This window comes from Arvicanthis niloticus, chromosome 6 (assembly GCF_011762505.2).
Source record: "Arvicanthis niloticus isolate mArvNil1 chromosome 6, mArvNil1.pat.X, whole genome shotgun sequence".
Lineage (NCBI taxonomy): Eukaryota > Metazoa > Chordata > Mammalia > Rodentia > Muridae > Arvicanthis > Arvicanthis niloticus.
In genome coordinates, this window is record NC_047663.1 from 82901155 (window position 1) to 82922474 (window position 21320).

Genomic DNA, 21320 nt, shown 5'->3' on the forward strand with positions numbered 1-21320 from the left:
TTTCAGAGAACTGCCATTAAGCTTTCTAAGATGTAACTCTAAACAAGTCCTTGCCTTCATAAAAGGTATCCTGAGACAATAGAAATTTTCTGGCTGCTTGATCTGAGCCTTTCACACTGCTTTTTGAAGCTTACTCTAAACGTCTGAGAACTCGTTTTGACGGCTCCACTCAATTATATTCACTTTGAATAAATCACGTACGTATTAAAAGACATTGGAGAACTTCCAGGCAAAATATAATAAATTATGATGCGCGCGCACAGACAGACAGACGGACACACATACACATGAATACAAACACACACACACATGTATACACACGTGATGTGATGCTAATTCTGATTTCTATGTTCTTATTTCCATATTTAAGATTGTAAGTGGGAACATTAACACATTAATCCAATTCTACCAATGCACCTCTCCCTTTCCTATGCGCCAAATCTCACTTTTATTTTAACCTCTTGGTTTATTTGGGAAGACTTCTCTCTGAGACACAAACAGTTGTCTTTCTCTTTCTGTCCAGTATCTGTGCAGAATTCCACGCTCACTTGTCTAGGCCTTGTGAACTGAGGCCGAGCAGTGCAGAGGTCAGAGTGTAAGTCGCACTTGCTCTGTGCCTTTCTTCTCGAATACCAGCCGAGCGTGGACGGGTCACATTAATAGCTCAGCAAAACTAAAAGTGAATGTGCGAACTGCAGTAGCTGCACTAGGGGTCACACAGCCGGCACCCGGGGGCTCGGCCCTGTCCAGCCGGGTTAGTGCATCATTTGTTTTGTGATACTGATTCTTTATTTCTTTTTCTGTGTCCTCAGCAGTAAATACCTGAATGAATTTAATTCCTAAAGAGATACCTACATATAAAATTCCATTCCTGGCGCTCTCTCTCTCTCTCTCTCTCTCTCTCTCTCTCTCTCTCTCTCTCTCTCTCATAGAAAACACACATGTATGTAATAAAATACCCGAGATTTATAAAAGTACAGGTCAGATGTTGTTCTGAAAAATCTTAGATTCTTAGATGCTCCCATTTTAAACCAAGTTCCTGTTAATATTTAACAAAATATTTTAAAAGAAATCAATAAGCAGTTAAAATTGCTTTGCTTGCCATTGTAGACCTTTGTAGGAAACAATTTTTATCTGATCTTTAGTCTTATTTTCTTTGCACCATCCTGATGAAAATGTACTGATCCTCCCAGGGAAAACAGGGCTGTCTGATGATTGCTCCGGCTCAAATGTCTTAGATCTGTGAGCAACTTTAACGTGTGGTTTACTTCATTAAAGCTTATACCTAACCCCACATAGTGGACAGTGGGAGGTGGAGGGGAAAAATGTTAGGAGACCTAGTTTAATTAATGACCAGAGGACACTCGTTACCAACATGGAGGAATTAGGATGCCTGCCACCAAGTCCAAGGGCATCGCTAAAATAAAGTCAGATGTTTGTCAAGGCAACACACATGCAGTGTGGCTGAAAGCTCTTCTTTCCTTTCAGACTTTTTTTTCATTTTCATGCTACAGAGAACAGTTTTGTTTCCTGTAATCCTTGGCTGAAATACACTCTCTTGTTCCTAACACCCATTGAAGGCAGGCCCTGGCTTCTGGATCATGCACTAAGTTGCGGCTTCCAGATTATTGTTGAACCAAGGATTTGCTTGTCACCTTTTCCCCTTATTAATATTTACATCCCACAAAATCAGGTGCTGGGATTTTACTTTTAAAGATGCTTTCCCTTGTCCCGTCTCATCATGTGCCCCTCCACCATTGATAATAACGAAAGTAGCTTGGCCATATCACGCTCATGGCTTTGCAATTAGCAATTCACACATGCCGTGTGTTGTTATTGAGTCCATATTTGTTTGCGTAATGTGTTTGCATGAATTAAAAAAAAAAAAAAAACTGTGCAGTCCAAAAGTAGAAATGAGAAGGCATTGGGAAGTATTTGCATATGTAAGTGCAATTCCTTCTGAAGGCATCTATGAATTTATGCATGAAAATGCAGTCAGAGGCTGAGTGGATCTACTTTGATGGGTTCTAAAATTGAACTCTGCAGGAAGTAAATAAGTGCATATTTAAGGAGGGGAGTATCTGGAGATACAATCTGGCATGTGGCACATGCAGCTTGAGACTAAACCACTACAGAGAGGGTTAAAATAAATGTGACACTCGGCAATAATAATAATTTTTTTAAATGTCATGCATTTTACAGTTTATTTTCTTATTCATGAAATCAAAGTGCAGGATCATCTCAGTACTTATTAGCCTAGAGGTACCTGAGTGAGGATCTTAGCGGGATCAGCTCCTCTGCTTGCTTATTTAAAACCCAATACACTGAGCATAAAGCAAACATGCTTCTCACATACAAGCAAGTTTGACAAACACACGTGGAGGACTCTCCAGATGCTCCTGTAGAAAAGAATTGCCATCCAATAAATATGATGTGGAGTCCAGGGTCCTCCTTTATCTAGGTCCCCAAGCTGGCCTGCTCAAGGATCAAACAAGAGAACAGGTCATATGCTGGCAGTAGAAATGGGCTAAGCAGTACAGGAAAAGCATCCTGTCATCCAGTTTTACTCTCAACACAGATTCCTTCTTGCCTTGTCTAATGTTGTCTCTTCTCTAAAGTAGAGACATGTAAATTACCTGTCTGGCTTCCACTGTGCTGCATTATGCTAGTGTGAAGGAGGAAAATCACTGACCTTAGGTCTTGGAGCCACTAGTGTAATTAGTAATTAGTAAACGACTAATCCTTCACTAAATAGCATCCGAGTGGTCCTCGAGTGAATATGCATGACAGAAACAAGCAGCAGCCTTGACACCTGGTTGCACCAAGCCACATGGCCTCTCAGGAAGGAGGTTCTACTTTGAATATGGAGGTCAGCCAAGTTCCTAAGCAGTTTGCATGAGCTTGGTATTTTTTTTTTTTTAAGTGTTAAGTTAGAGTGCAGAAAGGTGTGATATGCTGCTGTTTTGCATGGCTTAGGAGCCTTAGGAGTCAGACCTGCATTCATTTTGCTTCTGCATATCTCTGTGACTATGCCTCTTGTCTGCATCCTGTGCTCCACAAGGGTGAGTGCATTGTGTTAGTTAACACTGAACAGCAATAGAATGAAAAGAATACTACCAGTCCTTGAGGGCATTTTGTTAAATGCCAATCCAAACATTTGGCTTGTGTACTGTGTACACTCGGAGCTCACAACAATGTTGTGAGGTGGCCATTGTTGTAAGCATATATATATATATATATATATATATATATATATATATATATGTGTGTGTGTGTGTGTGTGTGTGTGTGTGTGTGTATACATATAATGTGTGTATGTTTGTGTGTGCATATATGTATGCATATATATGTGATATATATATATATATATATATATATATATATGGAAATTGAGTCATGGAAGAATTAAATGAATTATCTAAGATTGAGCACATAAGAAGTCAGGTGGAGACAGGTTTCACATATAGTGAGTCACATTCAAGAGCTATGTTTGAGCCAACAAACAGACAAAAAACCAAATTATGAAACTTTTAAAAGGGTGGGAAAGTGGTTTGACCTTCTATTTCTAAGCCTTTATGGATACGTGCTTTAAATTTTTTCTTAATCATATAGGAAGTCATTACTGCCCCAAGCCCCAGTCTTCATGATTTGTAACCCTGTTATGCAATTCTATTCTACATGCACCACTCTTTTAGACTTCCTGGCATTGATCCTTTCTCCAATACCGTTGTACTAAATCAGTCATAGGAGAGTGCCTAGCATGGGATCTGTGCTGACACACGATCCCATGACACAAGCAAAGGTTTTCTCCCAATCCTTGTAGTTGTCACCTATTGTCCTACCTCTCAACCCAAAATGGTAACCAAAAAATATTGGTTACTTAAGCAGAACTGGCTGCTTTCTGTGTCAGGCTGTGCCCAGGAGACCAAAAGATTCACCCCGGCTTTCATTTCTAAAAGAGCCTTCCCTTCTAGTTCTTAGTTCAAGTCTCTCGAGAGGGGACTGAGATTGAGTTCTTCTATTTATCTCAAACTGTTTGGGATTACAGTTAAATAAAGAATTAGGGAAAACTGGATTTTTGAAGTTTGCTTTCATAAGTTCACTCAGTTCTAAAATAAATAAATAGGGCATGATATATGCCACTAACATTTTAATGTGCTATGCAAATGTGTAAACACATTCATACACGTTTTAGGCTGAGTTTATCTGATATTTTATAAACTATACTCTTACTTCTGATATCTTTAAAATAATTTGCGCAATAAATTTTGCTCTGTGTAATTTGGTGTAACATAAATATAGCCCCATGTTAATGAACCAGAAATTCATGATCTACTAGCAAGCTCCAGAGATTTATCTGTATTGGTTCAGCCGACACTGTAGAGTAAAAATACTTTGGAAACCTTGGATTCATTGGAAACCTATAAGCACTCCTATCCACAAATCTCTCCAAATAGCTTTATGGAATATCCTAAAACAATAGCTGGAAAGGTCCTATTTGGAAAGCCCAGCACTTTAATTTAGCAGTACAGAACAACCTTTGGGTTTTACCTAGGTTAGGGGTTTGGTTACTATTTGCAAGACTAAAATATGCCTACGAAAGATTGCTTTCAACATATTCTGTCACCTCTAGGTCATATTTCTTTTTGTAACTCAGCAGTGAATAATATAGCATCGCCCTTCTTTGGTTGTCTTGGCATTTTACCAGGTCTGAGGGATTCTATGAGTATCCATGATCTTTCAGTATCCCATGATGATGATGATGATGATGATAAGACAAAACTGTAATTTTGTGGGAAAAAAACAATAAATAAAACTTTAAAAATCCTGCCTAACAAAAGCTGGCAATTTAAAAGAGGCAATGTATGATAGATATATAATTAGCTATATTATGATAAGCCCTATGCAAAGGAAAACTTCGGATAGTTGAAGAGACACCATGCTAAAAGTATACATCAGATGTGACCTCTGCCAAACATCTGTGCATATACTTGAGCATCAAGGAAGAGATGGGGCATCCAGAATGTTAGAGAATGATTAGTAAAACAAACAAACAAACAAACAAAACAGATACATAGGGCAGCAGTAAGAGAGTTTGGTTGTCTTAAGGATTTAAAAAACTCAAGATTAGCCGAGTGTGTGGAGATGAAAGAGTTGGGGTGATAGGGGAAACAAACTTTAGAGGTATTTTAGGAAGACTGTGTTGGCTTCTGTTTATAGAGGATGTTCCAGGGAGACAGGATTGCTAGAGGGTAGGTTTGGAGATTATGTGTTTAAGTACACAAACCTAGTGGCCCAAACTGGGATTACAGGGAGGGCTGGCACTGTTGGGGTTTCAGGGTATTGAGAAAGTGGAGACAGATCTATTGTTCAGGGACTCTGGGGCAGGGGCTGCTCTCTCCACCTGTCAGGAAAATGCTGCATTTATGATGCTGCATTTACTTAAGAGCCTAGAAAGGCCAATGCTTGTAAATAACCCCAGAAGCAGAAGTGCATGGATTGCTTGTTCAAATTTTTCTGGAATGGCAGACATGAATCTTCATGTAAAAGTAGAATGTTTTAAGTGTTTGGAATCCGTTCCTCAATCCTTTTAGATCCCTGCCTGTGTCAAGATCAAGAAATAGGCAGACTACCCCAAGAGGATCTGTGGCAAGGAAAGCTATGAGAAAGATAGTATTAGGTGTGTTCCATTGGCAAAAACACAGACTATTGTCCATTCTCTGCCATGTGCTAAATAAGCCAAAACTTGAGAGCAGAGGTGTGTGTGTGTGTGTGTGTAAATGTGAGTATAAGTGAACATACATTCTATCTCTACCAGTGTATCTTTAATGAAAAAGCTAAATATATGTAGAAGACTAAAACAAGACTTCCTAGTAAGTGCTGGTTTTGAACAAGCGGGTGAGGATTTGAAGAGAGCTGAAGATGATACTGGCTCCCAATTCTTCCCACTCTTGCTATGCTGGTGTTAATCCCCAGGGCTTAAAACAGAAGATGAACTTGCTGGCCGGTTAAGATGTTTTTTGAGACTGTGACTCTTTGAACTCAAGCTGTTCTTACACCATGCAAGTGATGATGCCTAACAGGCAGTTATCTGTACAATTTTTTGATATCCTGGAGAGAAGCTTGAGCTGTATAGAGATGTAAGAATTGATAGTTAATAATCTCCCGGGACTTGGTGTGATCACCTTGGCAAAATGTGTCAAAAAATAAGGAGATCCCATGAGGACTCATACAATCAAAGGAGAGAAGAAGAAAAGAACCTTGGTGGGGGACTGGAACAGCCTCACGATCCTTCACATGCTGTGTCTGCCTGTGCTGCATTTCTATTAGTTTTATTTCCTATATCAGTAATTAGAGTAGGCTTGATTTTTTATCTCCTAAAACAGAAGTCACAAATGTTACTGATGCAGGTCATCTTTGCCTCTAAAGTGTTTTAACTTGCACATTGATGTAGGAAGTTAAAAGACAAAACCCATGGCTCCCAGATATAGCACTTGTCTAAAAGATCAAAGCCCTTTAGCCCAACATCTCTAGTGCTTCAGATATAGTGGGACAGACAGACAGACAGACAGACAGACAGACAGACAGACAGAGACAGAGAGACTGAGATAGAGATAGAAGTGATAGAGACAGACAAGGAGAAGGAGAGAGAGAGGGAGAGAAGGAGAGAAGAGAGTGAAGGAGGGAGGGAGAGAAAGAGAGAGGAAGAAAGAGGGAATGTAATGAAATGCTCTTATTATGGTCTCTTCTATTCTCTTTCTTATAGAATACCAAAATCTCTGCCTGTTCTAAACCTATTCACACCAAGAGGCTTCAACTGTGGGCTTTCTCTTTGGTGACATTTTGTGCCTTCTGTATTCGTCTAGCCCTTGTGGATTGCCTTTATGTTATCTCAGAGTGATTAGCTGACATAGACTTAGCTTACTGAGACTTTCCATGAATATGAGCTAAGCAAAGTGATCTAAGCTGATTTGCTGTTACTTATGGATATAACTGAAAGGGTTTTTTTTTCTTCCTAATGGCTCATTGCCCCTTCTAATGGGTATACTTTAAAGCACAGAAACAGACGCTATTGCCTGTCCGTCTGACCAGCTGTCTGTCCAGCCTGACAATACCACATCAAATAGGATGAGAGGCCAGCATGAATGTTTTCTGTAGCATGGCATGGGTGCTTACATCTTGAACTACATTCTCAGGTCCTTGTGTCTGGGTGCTTGTGCTAGAATAATATTACCATTCTTCTAGGCTGCTGTCACAGCTTGCAATGGGCATCTGTAGGGACCTCCTTTGCTGCATATATGGAAGACATCAGAGTATTTATGCTCAGCAGTGGGACACATTTCTCACTGGAAACTTGAGGCAGCATGCACAGCGAGGGATGGGATATTGGCTTCATCATGCTTTGCAGGCTGGGTCCAGGGTTAGTACTGCCCCTCCAACAGATATGTCATCACATTGATAGCATTAGAGGAAACAGTACATTTTCAATGTCATGTTTGAGGCTTATAATTTAATTTTCAGCTCCGGCAATCCTAGAAGCATCCCTAGAGATAGGGTGGGAGGGGGCCGTTATGTCCCCCGGAATGAATCCATGTTCTCGTTCAATCCATGAGCCCCTTTATTGACACGCATGCCTCACAAGCCCACGCTCTGCTGCCACAACCAACTCTCCTTCTTGCAAGGGACTCACACTATTCCTCCAGCATGAGCTGCCATCCTCCCCACTCAACCTCAAGTCAGGTCTCCGTTAGTCATAAATCTCTGCTGGGAACCATCAGAGCAAATATCGAATGTTCACAGAGATATTAAAAATAACCGCAGCACAGACTTATCTAATAATGTTCAACAGCCTTTTATAATATTTGGAATATTTTGCCAAAGTTACTGTGAGCATTATGCTTAACGCATTTTCCCCAAGACAGAAACATCTTTTCAAGAATGAAAAAGAATCAACAGAGAGAGTCAGGTGGGCTGTATTGTGTTTTCAGCTCATCTCTCCTTCTTCCTTCTTCCTTCTTCCTCTCTCTCTTTTCCTTTGGCCAAAAGACAGAGAATATGAAGCCTCTCTTTGTTCCCTGATTTATGAATAGTCAGCAATGGGCAATTGCAGTCCCAGTGGGATGCGTTTTATTTCAAAAATAGTTCGAAGCGCTTTCTTTTAAATTCCCCTGTGTCCACAGCCACCTTGACTGTGTAATGCTTGCTTCTCGGGGTGTCCTTGTGCGGTTAAGGTCTGCCCCACGTGCTGGGAATTAGAACACTGATTTTATTTGTAGCACTTTGAACCAAAATATTGAATGTATTTGGAGAGTAATTCCAGAGGGTTAAATTTGTTTCTATGGATCTAATTGTTGCAGGTAGAACACTTAAAGAAATGCAGGGATGTGGAGGTGGCAGGGAGGGGACCTCTGTGTTCTAAAAGAAAATCTCAGGCAACTGCTACAGAAATATCCATAGGCCAAACTAATCTCTCTTCAAATGACTGTGGATTCAGGAGACTCACCACCACTGTCAGTTTTAAAAGGAGCCCCGTTCACCTGGCAGCCTTGGGTTCAAATTCTCCTTAGTTTACAGTGACATTTCATTTAATGCCTGTCCCCTGACATTTGTCTGCACTACAAAAGCTCTGCACAGAACTGACCCAGTTAACATTTTCTGCTTCGGAAAGCCAGAGATAGAGCGGCAGGGAGGCTGGAACACATTACCAAGTCGCGGTACTGAGAGGACAGTGGACCTGGGCCACATTCCAGGCTATCTCTGTCTCAGGACTAGTTGTGGGGTATCCACTGTCTCAGAGAGTTTAAAAGGCCTAGTACTTGAGTCCCACACTAAGACCAATTACACCAAAACTCCCTACACACAAGAGGTGGGATGGGGAATGACAGGTTAAAGGTAAACTTTTACATTTTATATTGACCTGTTCATTTGTTTAATGTTAGTGTGTGTGTGTGTGTGTGTGTGTGTGTGTTTGAAAGAGAGAGAGAGACAGAGACAGAGACAGAGACAGAGGAGGCAAAGACAAACAGAGAAAGCATTATGTCCAGTATTACTCCTGAGGTTCTGCTCAGTTTTGAAATATTTTTTAACACAGAATCTCTCACCATATGGAGCTTGCTGCTTAGGCCATGCTGTCTGACCCTCGTCTGAACACCCCACCCCCAGTACTGGAATTAAAGCGCACGGTGCCATGACTGGCATATTCTTCACATGGAGCATCTGGTGATCAAACTCGGGTCCTTATGCATATGCGTCAAGTACTTTCTGTGCTGAGCTATCCCTCTAGCTCCTAGAAATATATACTGATACAAATCAGATTCGGGTGCATCACACTGTGCATGGAAGGGTCACTTCCCAATCTAGCCTCTTCTTCTGGGACTGATGGTGCTTTCAGGGATACTACAGGCCTCATTCTTAGTATAGTGACTTGGACTCTCTTCATTCAGAAGTCCATCAGTATAGCTTTACTAAACTGCCCTAATTCTTCCTGGATTTTACTTTATGTATACCATGAGTCCACCCAAAAGCCCACATTGCAGTGTCTCTGCAACAGTGGGCCACCACATGCCAGCCCAGTGAGCAGTATAAGTTGTTCTCTGGCCAGGCTCTACTCCACTGCTCTTGAGTCAGAGCAAGCAGGTGGCCTGATGCTTCTCTCTGCTCTGCTTCTCCTCGTCTTCTTTGCTGTTAAACATTGTAAGTGGAGATTTAATTTGAGCACCTGGCTGGGGATGTAGTTCATAATCAATTAATTATGTTAATTGATCCAACATCCTCGAAGTCAAAGCAGCAATGATGAATTTGGGGCCTCCTCCATGGGAAGAAGTACAGGCTATTGAAAGGAGGAGGTATGGAGAAAATGTGCCACGTGTCGTATGTCTCTATTCCCTTTCTCCTGTGAGTATGTGTTAAGGGTAAGGATTATTATAACAGAGACAAAAATGCCCCCTAATCACAGGGACTAGGCAGGACAGAGAGATAGATGAAGTAGGCCAGGCTTCCAATCACATGGAACGCTAGAGACTGCTCTCATTTGGAGCATACATGTCCCGATAGTACATCTTAGGAAAGGCATACTCCATTGTGAAGTTCTGGTTTAACTAGTCTACTGGATCTCCCGGCTTCTGAAGAAATGAGGAAAGCCGTAAATTGTTCATGAAATCTCTAGATGTTACATGTTCCTAGAAGGGCCATTTCCAGAGCGAAGTAAACTTCCTGTGGCTTTCTGACTTCATCTCTGTCCCGGATCATTCCTGCTAATGTAGGGCTCACTGACTTTATGAGAAAGACCATGAAGTCAATGTGACGAAGGGAATTCAGGGATTCAACCGCTGGGCCCTTTCTTGGTTTAGGTTAAGAAACTAAGAGGCACACTTGTGGCGGGCCTGGTAAGTAGCCTCTCCTTTCATTCTGCCATGCGGGACTTAAGGCTTCTTGAAAGTCCTAGATCCTGTCCCATGAGGTCCTCAAGGCAGTGAACAGCTCTGTGGCTCATCATTGAATTGGATTTCACTCTAGTTCTGCTTCTGTGCCCGTCTCTCACTGTTCTTTTAAATCTTTTCTCAAGGACTGACTTGTTCCCAATCCTATGGCTCAGACTCTGCTAACAGTGTCAATCGGGTTAAGACAAGTGGCAACTAACTTGTTTTCAAAGTCACTGTGTAGGCCAGGAGAAGGCTCTGTAGGGCAGTAGCATTCTGAGACTGCCAGTGTGGGCGGGGCCTGCGTTTCAGGACATGGCAGGTTGACTGGACAAGCACCCACTTTGGCTTATACCTACAATTTAGTCCATTTAGTCCACTAAGTATGACTAGCCTTTTTAATGGTTCCCATTGATTTCAAATTGTTTTACAGAAGGAATTGTGTGCTTTTTTCTGTTTACATATGTGGCTGGTTGGTGGGCTTTTAGGAGAATTTTAATAAGCTTTTCATTTCAGAACAGTTTCAAAGTCACACAAAAGCTGCAGAAACACTATAAAATTGTGTGCTTGGCATTGTAGCTGCTGATGGTGTCTTCGGTTCATAAGGAATTCTGATGGCACACCTAGAAAGTCTGACATTCTTTTCACTCCCTGAAACCACCATGTCAGATCTCAGAAAGTGCACCTGCACCGCAGGAAGCCATCTCCATGCTCCTTAAATTCCCTGCAGGGCACAACAATGTTCCTGCTCCCATCCCAGCAGCCTTGCACAGTGTTTGTGGATATCCAATCAATGTTTATTATTGAACAGGGGATTCCCTTTACTCATCAAAGTCTGGTTTTTTTTTTGGGGGGGGGGGGTTGTGTTTGTTTTTTGGGGGGGTTGGGTTTTTTTGTTGTTTTTGGGGGGGGGGTTGTTTGTTTGTTTGTTTTTTTGAGACAGGGCTAGCCTCGAACTCAGAAATCCACCTGCCTCTGCCTCCCAAGTGCTGGGATTAAAGGCATGTGCCACCACTGCCTGGAACATATCAAAGTCTGAAGGGAAGGTGTTTATTCCCAAGACATCCATTGGCTTACCCCCACCTAACACCCTTTCCCCTGTACCTGTTGTTTCACTTCTACTAGTGTAGTTTAGGAATGATGATGGGAAGGCAAGGTTTTCCATTTTGAGATGGCTTTCACAGACCCACTGCATGCTTTATGAACAGGAAACCACGAGCACTTTCTGGAATAGCTCTGTATGTTGCAGTATGTTTCAGCTACATCCTTAAAGAAAAACAGCATGAATTATATTTCTTTATATGTATTTTATACATTTGCTGGGAAGTTACTGAAAACATAACTAATAATTCATGCTATATCAGCCTCAGAGCTCAGAAAATCATTTACGAGGTCTTTTCTGATCCCCCAAACTACTTCAAACCACCAATAATGGTACTAATGCTCACAAAAACTACTTACTTTTTTTTCACATCAGGATAATCAATAGTCGTAAGATAGTGTGCTGGATAGTCCAGTAATGGTTACCTTCATTCTGGAGAGCTTGTGAGCCTGGGTAGCTGCTTAGTGTGTAAGACTAGAAGCCTAGGAAGTTTCAGTCTGGTGCTGATAGCCTTGAAGATTCCTAGAGAGCCACTACTTTTCAGTTTGTATTCATTGACAATATCAGGAAACTGGGCTCAGTTCCCATATATTTGAAGAATAGCACCAATAGTAGCAGCAACAGAATAGATGCAGTTACCAGCAAGGGGTGAAGGCAGACAGGCAAAAGCAAGTTTTTCTATTAGTTTTCCTAATATTAGGCTACCACCAGAATGTATTGCCCACTCTAGGGGAACGTTTATTTCATTAAGTTATTCCTTCCAGGAAATGCCCTTGCACATCCATCAGAGGTGTATCTCTTAGTAGATTCCAAATTCAACCAACCTCACAATCAAGATTAGGTATCACCTAGAACAACTTATAAAAATATTTTACTAAGAATATTTTCATCAATCACATTAAGGGTATAGGTATTTTTTCATATATATTACATGCATCAATCTACTATCACCTATCTAAAAAAAATGGTAAAGAATCAAATAATAGATAGCCACAGCTAAGGAAGCATGCAGGAGGGAAATGTACTGTGTACTCTCAAGTGAAAGACAAATACAGTGGCATTTAACTGTAAAGAAGTCATTGCTTCTCTGTGGAAAACATGCAAAGGCAGAATTACACAGGAGAGCCCACATGGCACCATGAATGGACAATAAAAACTAGTGGAGTATAATTGTATAGTGGAATACTACTCAGCTGTATAAAGAAAAGAAGCCTGTTATTTGTAACATGAATGAGACCAGAAAGCTTTTGTGGAGTGAAACACACCAGACCCAAAATGTCACATAACTAGTATTCTTGCCCACGTCCAGACACTTAGAAAATCATTCAAACTTGTAGAAAAAAAAGTAGAGTGGATCAGTAGAGACAAGGGATGAGAAAAGAAAAGGAAAGGAAAGAGGGGTAGAAAGAAACAAAGAGAAACTTCCAGGATGGGCATATGTGTTTTAGGAGATGGGTGGGAGAACAAGGTTGACGGGCATCAGCAATGTATAATACAGGCTTGAGGACATAAGTAACAGGGTAAGAACTCGCCTTGAGACTCAGACACTTGTGGATACGAAGAGATGGCTCAGTAGTTGGTTAAGAGGTCATGTTGCTCTTCCCAGAATCCCTGAGTTCAGAACCTGGCACCCACATTAGATGACTCACCACCACCTATAACTCTAGCTATAAGGAATCTGATGATCCTTTCTTCCCTCCACAGGCACCACCCCCAACACTACCCATGTACACACATACACACCCACCTGTATACACACACGAGAGACAGAGAGGAGAATCGGAGGAGGAGGAAAACTGAGATCTTTGAGGTAGCAGCCACTCACCTCACTTAGCTCTTGGGGTGAGTGTCTTCTAGGGTTTTCTATCTTCATGAGGATAGGTCTACCCTGTGCTACAGCACCCCATGCTTAACCACTCTCATCTGCCATAGAGAACTGCGAATGTAATACTAATGGGTTGAATTTTCTGAGTGGTTAGTATATGCTTCCCTGTCCTCTATGAAGTTGGTAGAGGAAAATTACCTTTTTGCTCAAGGACAGCCAAGGTCGAGTTGCTCGATGGAAGCCAGGTAATTTGTATGTAAGGTGTACACAAAGAATCACACCTGAGCAATCAGACTTTAGTGGCAGCTGCAAATTGTTTGTTGACTGACTACGTAACACCCATATTTCCCTCAACACTTGCTGCAGGGAAGAAATCCAATCCATATGTTGAGATGGTGTAGGCAGGCAGGCTGCTGGAAAGCAGAGTATCATTACAGCCATTAGGACGATGTAGAGGGTTATTCTGGCGCTCTGGTCTGTGAAGCCAGATGGAAATTGGAGTTCAAGCTTAGTGTCGTCAGACAGCAGAGGCTTCGGGAAAAGGGGAAGGCATGGGTGAGTGATTTTTGACTGTTTATCTCTAATGTGTGTGGCCAGTGTCACTCCCAGCCCTGATGGCTGTGATTTATTCTATTATACTGTCAGTATTAAACACCTTAGCTGGAGAAAAATAAAAGGCGGGATCCAAATGCAGTGTCATTGATGTGACAGATGCTCTTTCTCTGGGTACCAGAGATGATGAGGGCCTGGAAACTCAGAAATGCCATGTCCTTGAAACATTAGATCCAGGCAGGTCCTTAGGGACCAGGGAACATGCACCATGAATTTGAAAGATAAAGAAAAGACATCTCTGGGAGTTTGTGAGGTGGCTAGGGGAATGCATGCTCCTGGGTTTAGAGGTAAAGCCCTCATTTCTGCTGGTTTCTAGTTCGATGTACATTCCTTCCCATCACCTGCTGGTTAAGTTTGTTGCAGCTTCCAAGTTCACACAGCTGACCTTGACATCAAATAAAGAAGCTGCTTAAATCCTAAACAATGGTAAAGAGACGTCAGAGGGACCAGGTGAAACTTCTTTTCCTTTGCTTGTCTGTGCCCATGTAAGTGCTATTATACCATGCTACTGTGGATATTAGCCTCTCTCTCTCTCTCTCTCTCTCTCTCTCTCTCTCTCTCTCTCTCTCTCTCTCCCTCCCTCTCTCCCTCCCTCTCTCTCTCTCTCTCTCTCTCTCTCTCTCTCTCTCTCTCACACACACACACACACACACACACACACACACACACACACACACACATTTTTGGCCAGCTCTTTCCCTGTATCTGAACAAACGGAGACTTTTCTTGCTCCCTGGTGGGCAGGCCACCTTTTTGTCTGTAGTTGCTGCCAGCTCCTATGTCCTCAGCAACCTTTCCATAGTCATCTCTACCCGCCTTTGCCTTTCTCCTAGTGTTTCCCCTGTGAACAGAGAGCAGAGGCCAGAGAGGTTGGGGTTTAGCATACAAAGAAGACTGGCTGGTTTCTCCAAGCCTGCTGCTCATGTTCATGCCCTGCACAGCTTCCAGCAATTCAAGGATTTTACATTCCTTCCTATCAGTAGAGGGGCATGCACTTTGAACCAGAAAGACCTACTCTAAACAGAACCTATTGGCCATTTAAGTTTAGGAGATTCTTTCTGGAAGAAAGTGTTCTCTCTTTTTTTAAAAAAAAATATTTTGTTTTATGTGTAGGAGTATTTTGCCTGTATGCATATATATGTACCACATGTATGTCTGGTGCCTGCAAAGCCGGAAGAGTGTTTAAGATACCCTGGAGCTAGAGTTAGATGTGGTTGTCAACTGCCCAATATGTGTGATTGGGAACCAAACCTGGGTCCTTTGTAAGGAGATTAAGTACTCTTAACCACTGGAACTACTGTCTCCAATGACAAACATCCTTACAAAGAGTGACTATTACTTCAAATGCCTACCATGAACAAAATACCTAAATAATTTCATATACCCTATAAATGTATTTGAAAGTTGCCATCCAATAAAAAATACTAGTGTATAGTCATTCAACCCTGAGGGAATTTAGGCTAGGAGACTGGCCCCACCCATCCCAAAAATATTACACATTTAAGATGTCAAAAAAAAAAAAATGCTGTTCTCTTCTGTCCACACTGCCTGCCTAGCTGTTGTACAAACATTACACAGCATGGTACATCTTTTTCTATCTCTAAATTCTTCTTAGTGTATGGCAGGAAATCCATATAGCTTATAGCCCAGAGCTTATTAAAACCTTCCTGTAAATGGAGTCCTAGGCGGTGTCTGATATATAGCTTTTATGAGATAAGGTTTAGGGGCTGTAGGGATAGCTCTTAAGTCAAAAACACATACTGCTTTTGCCCAGGACCTGAGTTTGGTTCCCAGCATCCACATGGCAGCTCACAACTGCCTGAAACCTCAGTTCCAGGGGATCCAATGCCATCTTCTGGCTTCTGTGTGTACCTACATGCATATGCTAAAAAAAAAAAAACAGAAACAAAACCAAAACAAAGCACAAATAGATAAAAATTAATAAGTAAATAAATAAATAAATCTTAAGAAAAAGAAGAGACAATATGGTTATGATTTAAAAGCTGGTTACAAAGTTTCCGTGTCTAAACTAGGCAAATAAAGAAAAAACTTCCTCTTCAAGACTATATAAGGGCAATCGCTGTAGAGAAAGGGGTGGGCTATGGGAAGGCTTTCCTATCCACTCAAAGCTCAGTCCCATCAAAGATGTGGTTATTCAATAGTATTATCAATAGAACTGAGTCAAGTTCTGAATTACTTAGCTACTGGAGCTTGAATACTTATCTATCTTTGCAACAAAGTCTGAGAATGTTCCTTTTTTCCCCCTAATAAACACATGCATGTGAGCGTGTGGAAGTAATCCTGCTTTGGAGGGAAAATCACATGGAGAAATAAATAAAAGAGTGAAGAGCCTTCTTCTGCCTCTTCTAATCCCAGCAGTACAACACCAGCATCAAGGCATCTCTTCCGAAGTGCAAACCAGGCTGGCTCTCTGGGTGAAACGAATGTCTTTATAAGGCTCTAAAACCCAGCCTACTAGTCATGTTTGTCTTGCCCCCTTGAGGCTTTGGAAAGGATTCTAAACCTCAAATCTGAGCTGGTAACAGTAAGCCATGGGTGATCAGTCAGTCAACAGAGACTGGCTTTGTCTGTGTTATTGCTCCAGAGCTGGGAATGCAGACAGACATGAGACATGCTCGGTTAGATCTCCCAGAAAACCCAGAAGCAGCTAGTGAGCTGCAAAGAACCTCTCCATACCCAGACTGCCTAGCAACTCCACCTCCATGGGAGACAGAAGCATGGCATTATGGGAGCGGAAGTTGAGACTTCAGAGACAAGCTCACAGAGCTGGGAGTCAGGAGTTGCGTTTGGTGAAGGTTGCCTGAGATCCATTTAGTCTCGCTCTAGTGTGAACTCGATGACTAAAATAGACAGAGAAAATAGCATCCTGATATTTAAATATATGATTACCCTTTCTTTATAAGTACTTAGCTGGAAGTGTCTTAGTATGAATACTAAAGCGTGTATCTGTGAATGTAGACCATATTGGAAACAGATTTACTGTCCCAAAGTGTAATGCTTAGTCAGCCATCTGATGAGATTTGAGCACTGAGCAGTTTGAGAGGGATGCATAGAGCTGTTTTATTACAAGATGCTGTTATGAGTTATAGCAGCTTTCCTTATGCTATACGGCTGTCGCCAAACAAGTTACATGAATATAAGCAGTTTTATTTGCAATTTTTTGCTTACATTTTCTTAGTGTATTCAGATGATGGCATCTCACAGCCCAGCTCCTGTTCCCGTGGCAGTCTTGGTAAATTGCTTTATTTTGAGGCAAAAGGAGCCTTTAAAAGTATTTGTTAACCCCCCCCCCACCCCCCAACACACACACCACACACACACACACACACACACACACACACACACGCACGCACGCACGCACTCACGCAGCGTTTGTGTTTACTGATGCGATCACCTGGCACTTCGATCCTTAAAGGGAAGGAAAAGAAACATAGAATCACATTTTCAATTTCAAGGGAAATAATATCCTTATATCAGAAAAAAAGCATAAATTACCATCTTATTTCAAACAACTGAAATGACTCTGGAGTTGAAGATTTGTATTTTCAGGGGAAAGGGGAGTTTTGAATTTCGCTAGATCTGAATTGAACCTGAAACAACTAACATAAGAAAAAATAATAATTTCATATGAGAGATGTACTAGGCTTGGTGGTTACGTAGAAATTATAGGCTGGAAAATTAGTGTTGTTGTTTCCTCTTGAATGTGTGAAAGTGAATCGGAGAAATTGATGACGTTAATAAAAATGATAATAACAGTAAATTACTTTATACCAAATGTAAATAATTGTTAAGCTGAGACCTGAATAAACCCCACACAACTAGGGACTTAGTTTAAAACCAGTTTATTCTTATTTTATTAAGCATCCGTTAAATGAAATTAATTGTGCTAATCATAATTACAACAAATATTTAACATATAATGTTCAGTACTCAGAGTCTTCATCTCAGTGTTTATTTTGGGAGAATTGTGTGCTCACTAATGCTCTTGAAGGCACAGGGTTTGGGGACATGGGACTTCTGACCAGCACTGCATAACATGGCACCAATGATGAAGATATTGCAAAGGATGCTGGATGACTTTCAGATGATGTGTTTTGTCTTTAAAGAGTAATTTGCATTGCATATGCTGTTTTATAGTTATAAAAACAATTCATGATCATTGTAAAGAGTTGAAAATAAATCCATAATGAAGAAAATTAAGATAACCTATTATATTATCTTCCAACATTAATTGCAATTAACATATTGGTATATTTATTTTCAAGCCTTTAGCTGCTGTGTATACATGAAATATAGTTTTAAAGTTGGGGTTACATTAATTATTTATTTGCTATTCTGTATTTTGTGGCTACGGACATCAGCGCACTTTTCTTTCCTTAAAATATCTTTCTGAAATATGATTTCTTTAACAAATATGTAGCATTTTCATACAGATGTATTATACCTTTTTTTGAATCTTTTCTTTGCCATCCCATGTAGACTCTTCTACATTTTATCAGACTTCAAGAAATATCATCAACCTATATTGATCTCCATTCATGTTACTCACTTAGTATAAAAGAATTAGTTTAATTTTAAAACCATTAATACAGAGATAAAAATAGAAGAATAGAGCAGCTTTGAAATGGGTCTATGTCTCAGGCTAGCATTTAGAATCAGGTGTGCTTCCCCCTCCCCCAAAATAAAAATTTCTCACAGATCATCTCTTAAATTAATCACAAGAATATGTGATAATCTCTTCATATCATATTCTAAATTGTGTCATTTTTGACATAGAATGTGTTAAACAAGAATTAACTTGAGCAAAACATAGGGACCATTGTATGTTATTTGTTTGTAACTCTGTTAAGAATTGAGATATATTGAAATATATCTAAAATCTTTTTAGGGTAATTAAACTTCATAATTAACTCAATCTTAAGAAATGTGGGATTGTTGCATGCATGTAGTTTAATTTTTTCTCTTAACTATGTACAAACATTGCTGGATATGTGCAGAATTGCATATATATGTATATATATATATATATACACATATATGCAATACATATATATTACATTTGTGCTATGTAATCACAAGTAACATTACACAATAAATTAACTGAAATAATAAATATGTCCAGGAATATATAAAAATTGCATTATACATGCTGTATTATTAGGAAAGTTTATTAATATTCTCTAGAATTATGACTCTATGATTGTGATATTTTTTATCAAGTGACTATTTAGGCATAGTGATTCCTGTTTGTAATCCCAACACTTATGAGACTAAAATAGGATGATTGTCATGAGGCCAGCCTGGACTCTATTGCAAGACTTTATCTCAAGAACAAATAAATACATAATAAAAATAAGTATAATAAATAAATGGATGCATAAGTACTAATGCTAGTGAGTATACAGGACTTATGACTATAATGTTCATATTTCTTCGTGTATTTTACTCCTTCTGGTTTATTGATTATCATACAGGACAAGGCACACAGATGCCCCAGAACAGATAAAATGGAGTCAAGAGATAACAACAAGCCTTGCTGGAGTTTTCTGTCTCATTTTGTGTTTGTCTGTGGGAAACTTTCCACCTATACCACAAATCATCCCTAGGGAGGACAGTGTTTTGATATGAGAAAGGAACAAAAAAAAATGATGTCTGATTCCCATGGGAGAAATAGGTCTTATGTGAAAATTAATCTCAGTGTGTTACAACATTTGCTACATAAACCTGGGGCATGGGGAGAAGAGCATAATACCCCAAACAAAACCTCGTGAAAGATGCTTTTTTCCCACTGAAGTTATCTTTTAGAATCGTTCTTTTACCTTTGTGTAGCACTGCCCATTTGATGATGTGTGAACCATACTGTTTCCTATGGGTTCCTATGCTCACCTGCTGCCAGACAGAACACTGACTACAACCAACTGGCTTTGCCTTCATGGAACCCTAACCCTTATTTGCTCTTTCTGGAAACATGTATCTCAACTGGAGATTCCCTTTTGAAATGTATTATATTTTGAGCTCTCTCTCTCTCTCTCTCTCTCTCTCTCTCTCTCTCTCTCTGTCTGAGTGTGTGTGTGTGTGTGTGAGAGAGAGAGAGAGAGAGAGAGAGAGAGAGAGAGAGAGCACATGCACGTGTGCATGGTATATGTGTGTTAGTGCATGGGCAAATTCCTGTGCAAGTGTGCACAGGTGAGAGGTTGATGTTTAGTGCCGGATATCTTCTTCAGTCATTCTCTACTTTATTTTTGAGAAGTCTCTCAACCAACCACAGCTCACCACTTTGGCTAGACTAGCTGGTGAGAGAAATGTCTGTCTCTGCTCCTCTATCCCATTGGTGCTGGGATTATAGGCGTATGTGGTTACATTTATTTGAGTTTCAGGGATTTAAACATGGTGCCTTGGGCTCATGCATCAAGCATCTCACCAATTAAGTATTCTTCCAGACCACTCTTTTGAGATAAATTGTAAATATTTCCTATGTAGGAGAAGTAGAGACTAATGGTAGACCAATTGCTTCTTAGTCTAAGTATTTAAAATTCTGCCACTAACTTATGCTATTGCCTTGACAATGTATCTCCTCTCCTTATGCCTCAGTTGTCTTCCCTAAAATGAGCAAAGAGCGAGCAAACAATCTTCAAGTGCCTCATGAGATCATTCTGCATCTCTGCTCAGTCAACCTCAACTCTTTGACTTTTATAGTATGTATTTGTATATATTGGAGAATCTTTTTATCTCATAATATCAGAGCTATGTTTAATCAGTAATAGCAGCTGTATTTAAACAGCTAAGTACAAGTGATTTCCATACAAAGCTATCAACCTATCAGTATGCCCCAAAGGAGTATCCTTTCTAGGCTACCTGCTTACTGCTACCCAAGTGTTACTCATAAAGTTGAGGCTTATTCTATGAAATGACTGACCAAGCTTCAGTGTTACTGGACTGTGACAAACAGTACAGGGAGAAGACAAGGCAGTTGGATAAATGTTCAGGTGGATATTAATTATAACTTCTTGGACTCAAAAATCTCTTTCTTTAGGTTTTTACTTCTTGTGCTCTGGAAGAATTGAATGTTTGTTCTCCTATTATGCTTATCAGTAAATTCTTAATTTGTGAAAAGAAAAAAAAAATCCAGGGCAAGTACTTCCATTATCACTATCATCTGCTCGAAGCCTGAATTTCATTAAGTAGATTGTTAATAAAATGAGGAATGATACATCACAACTGCAATGCTGTGTCTCCCAAAGTTAATGAAGAGTTATAATTTTCTAGACGACAAATTAAAAGGCTGTTAAAATGGTTGGTGAGACTGTCAACGGATTTAGCAACATTCCAATTAAAATAGGGC

The 21320-nt window shown here is 40.3% G+C and overlaps 1 protein-coding gene across 7 annotated transcripts in view; it reads left to right on the top strand.

Moving 5' to 3' along the window:
- Positions 1-21320, top strand: part of Tenm2 (teneurin transmembrane protein 2) — a 1226193-nt gene that overhangs the window by 293454 nt on the left and 911419 nt on the right. The window lies entirely within an intron of this gene.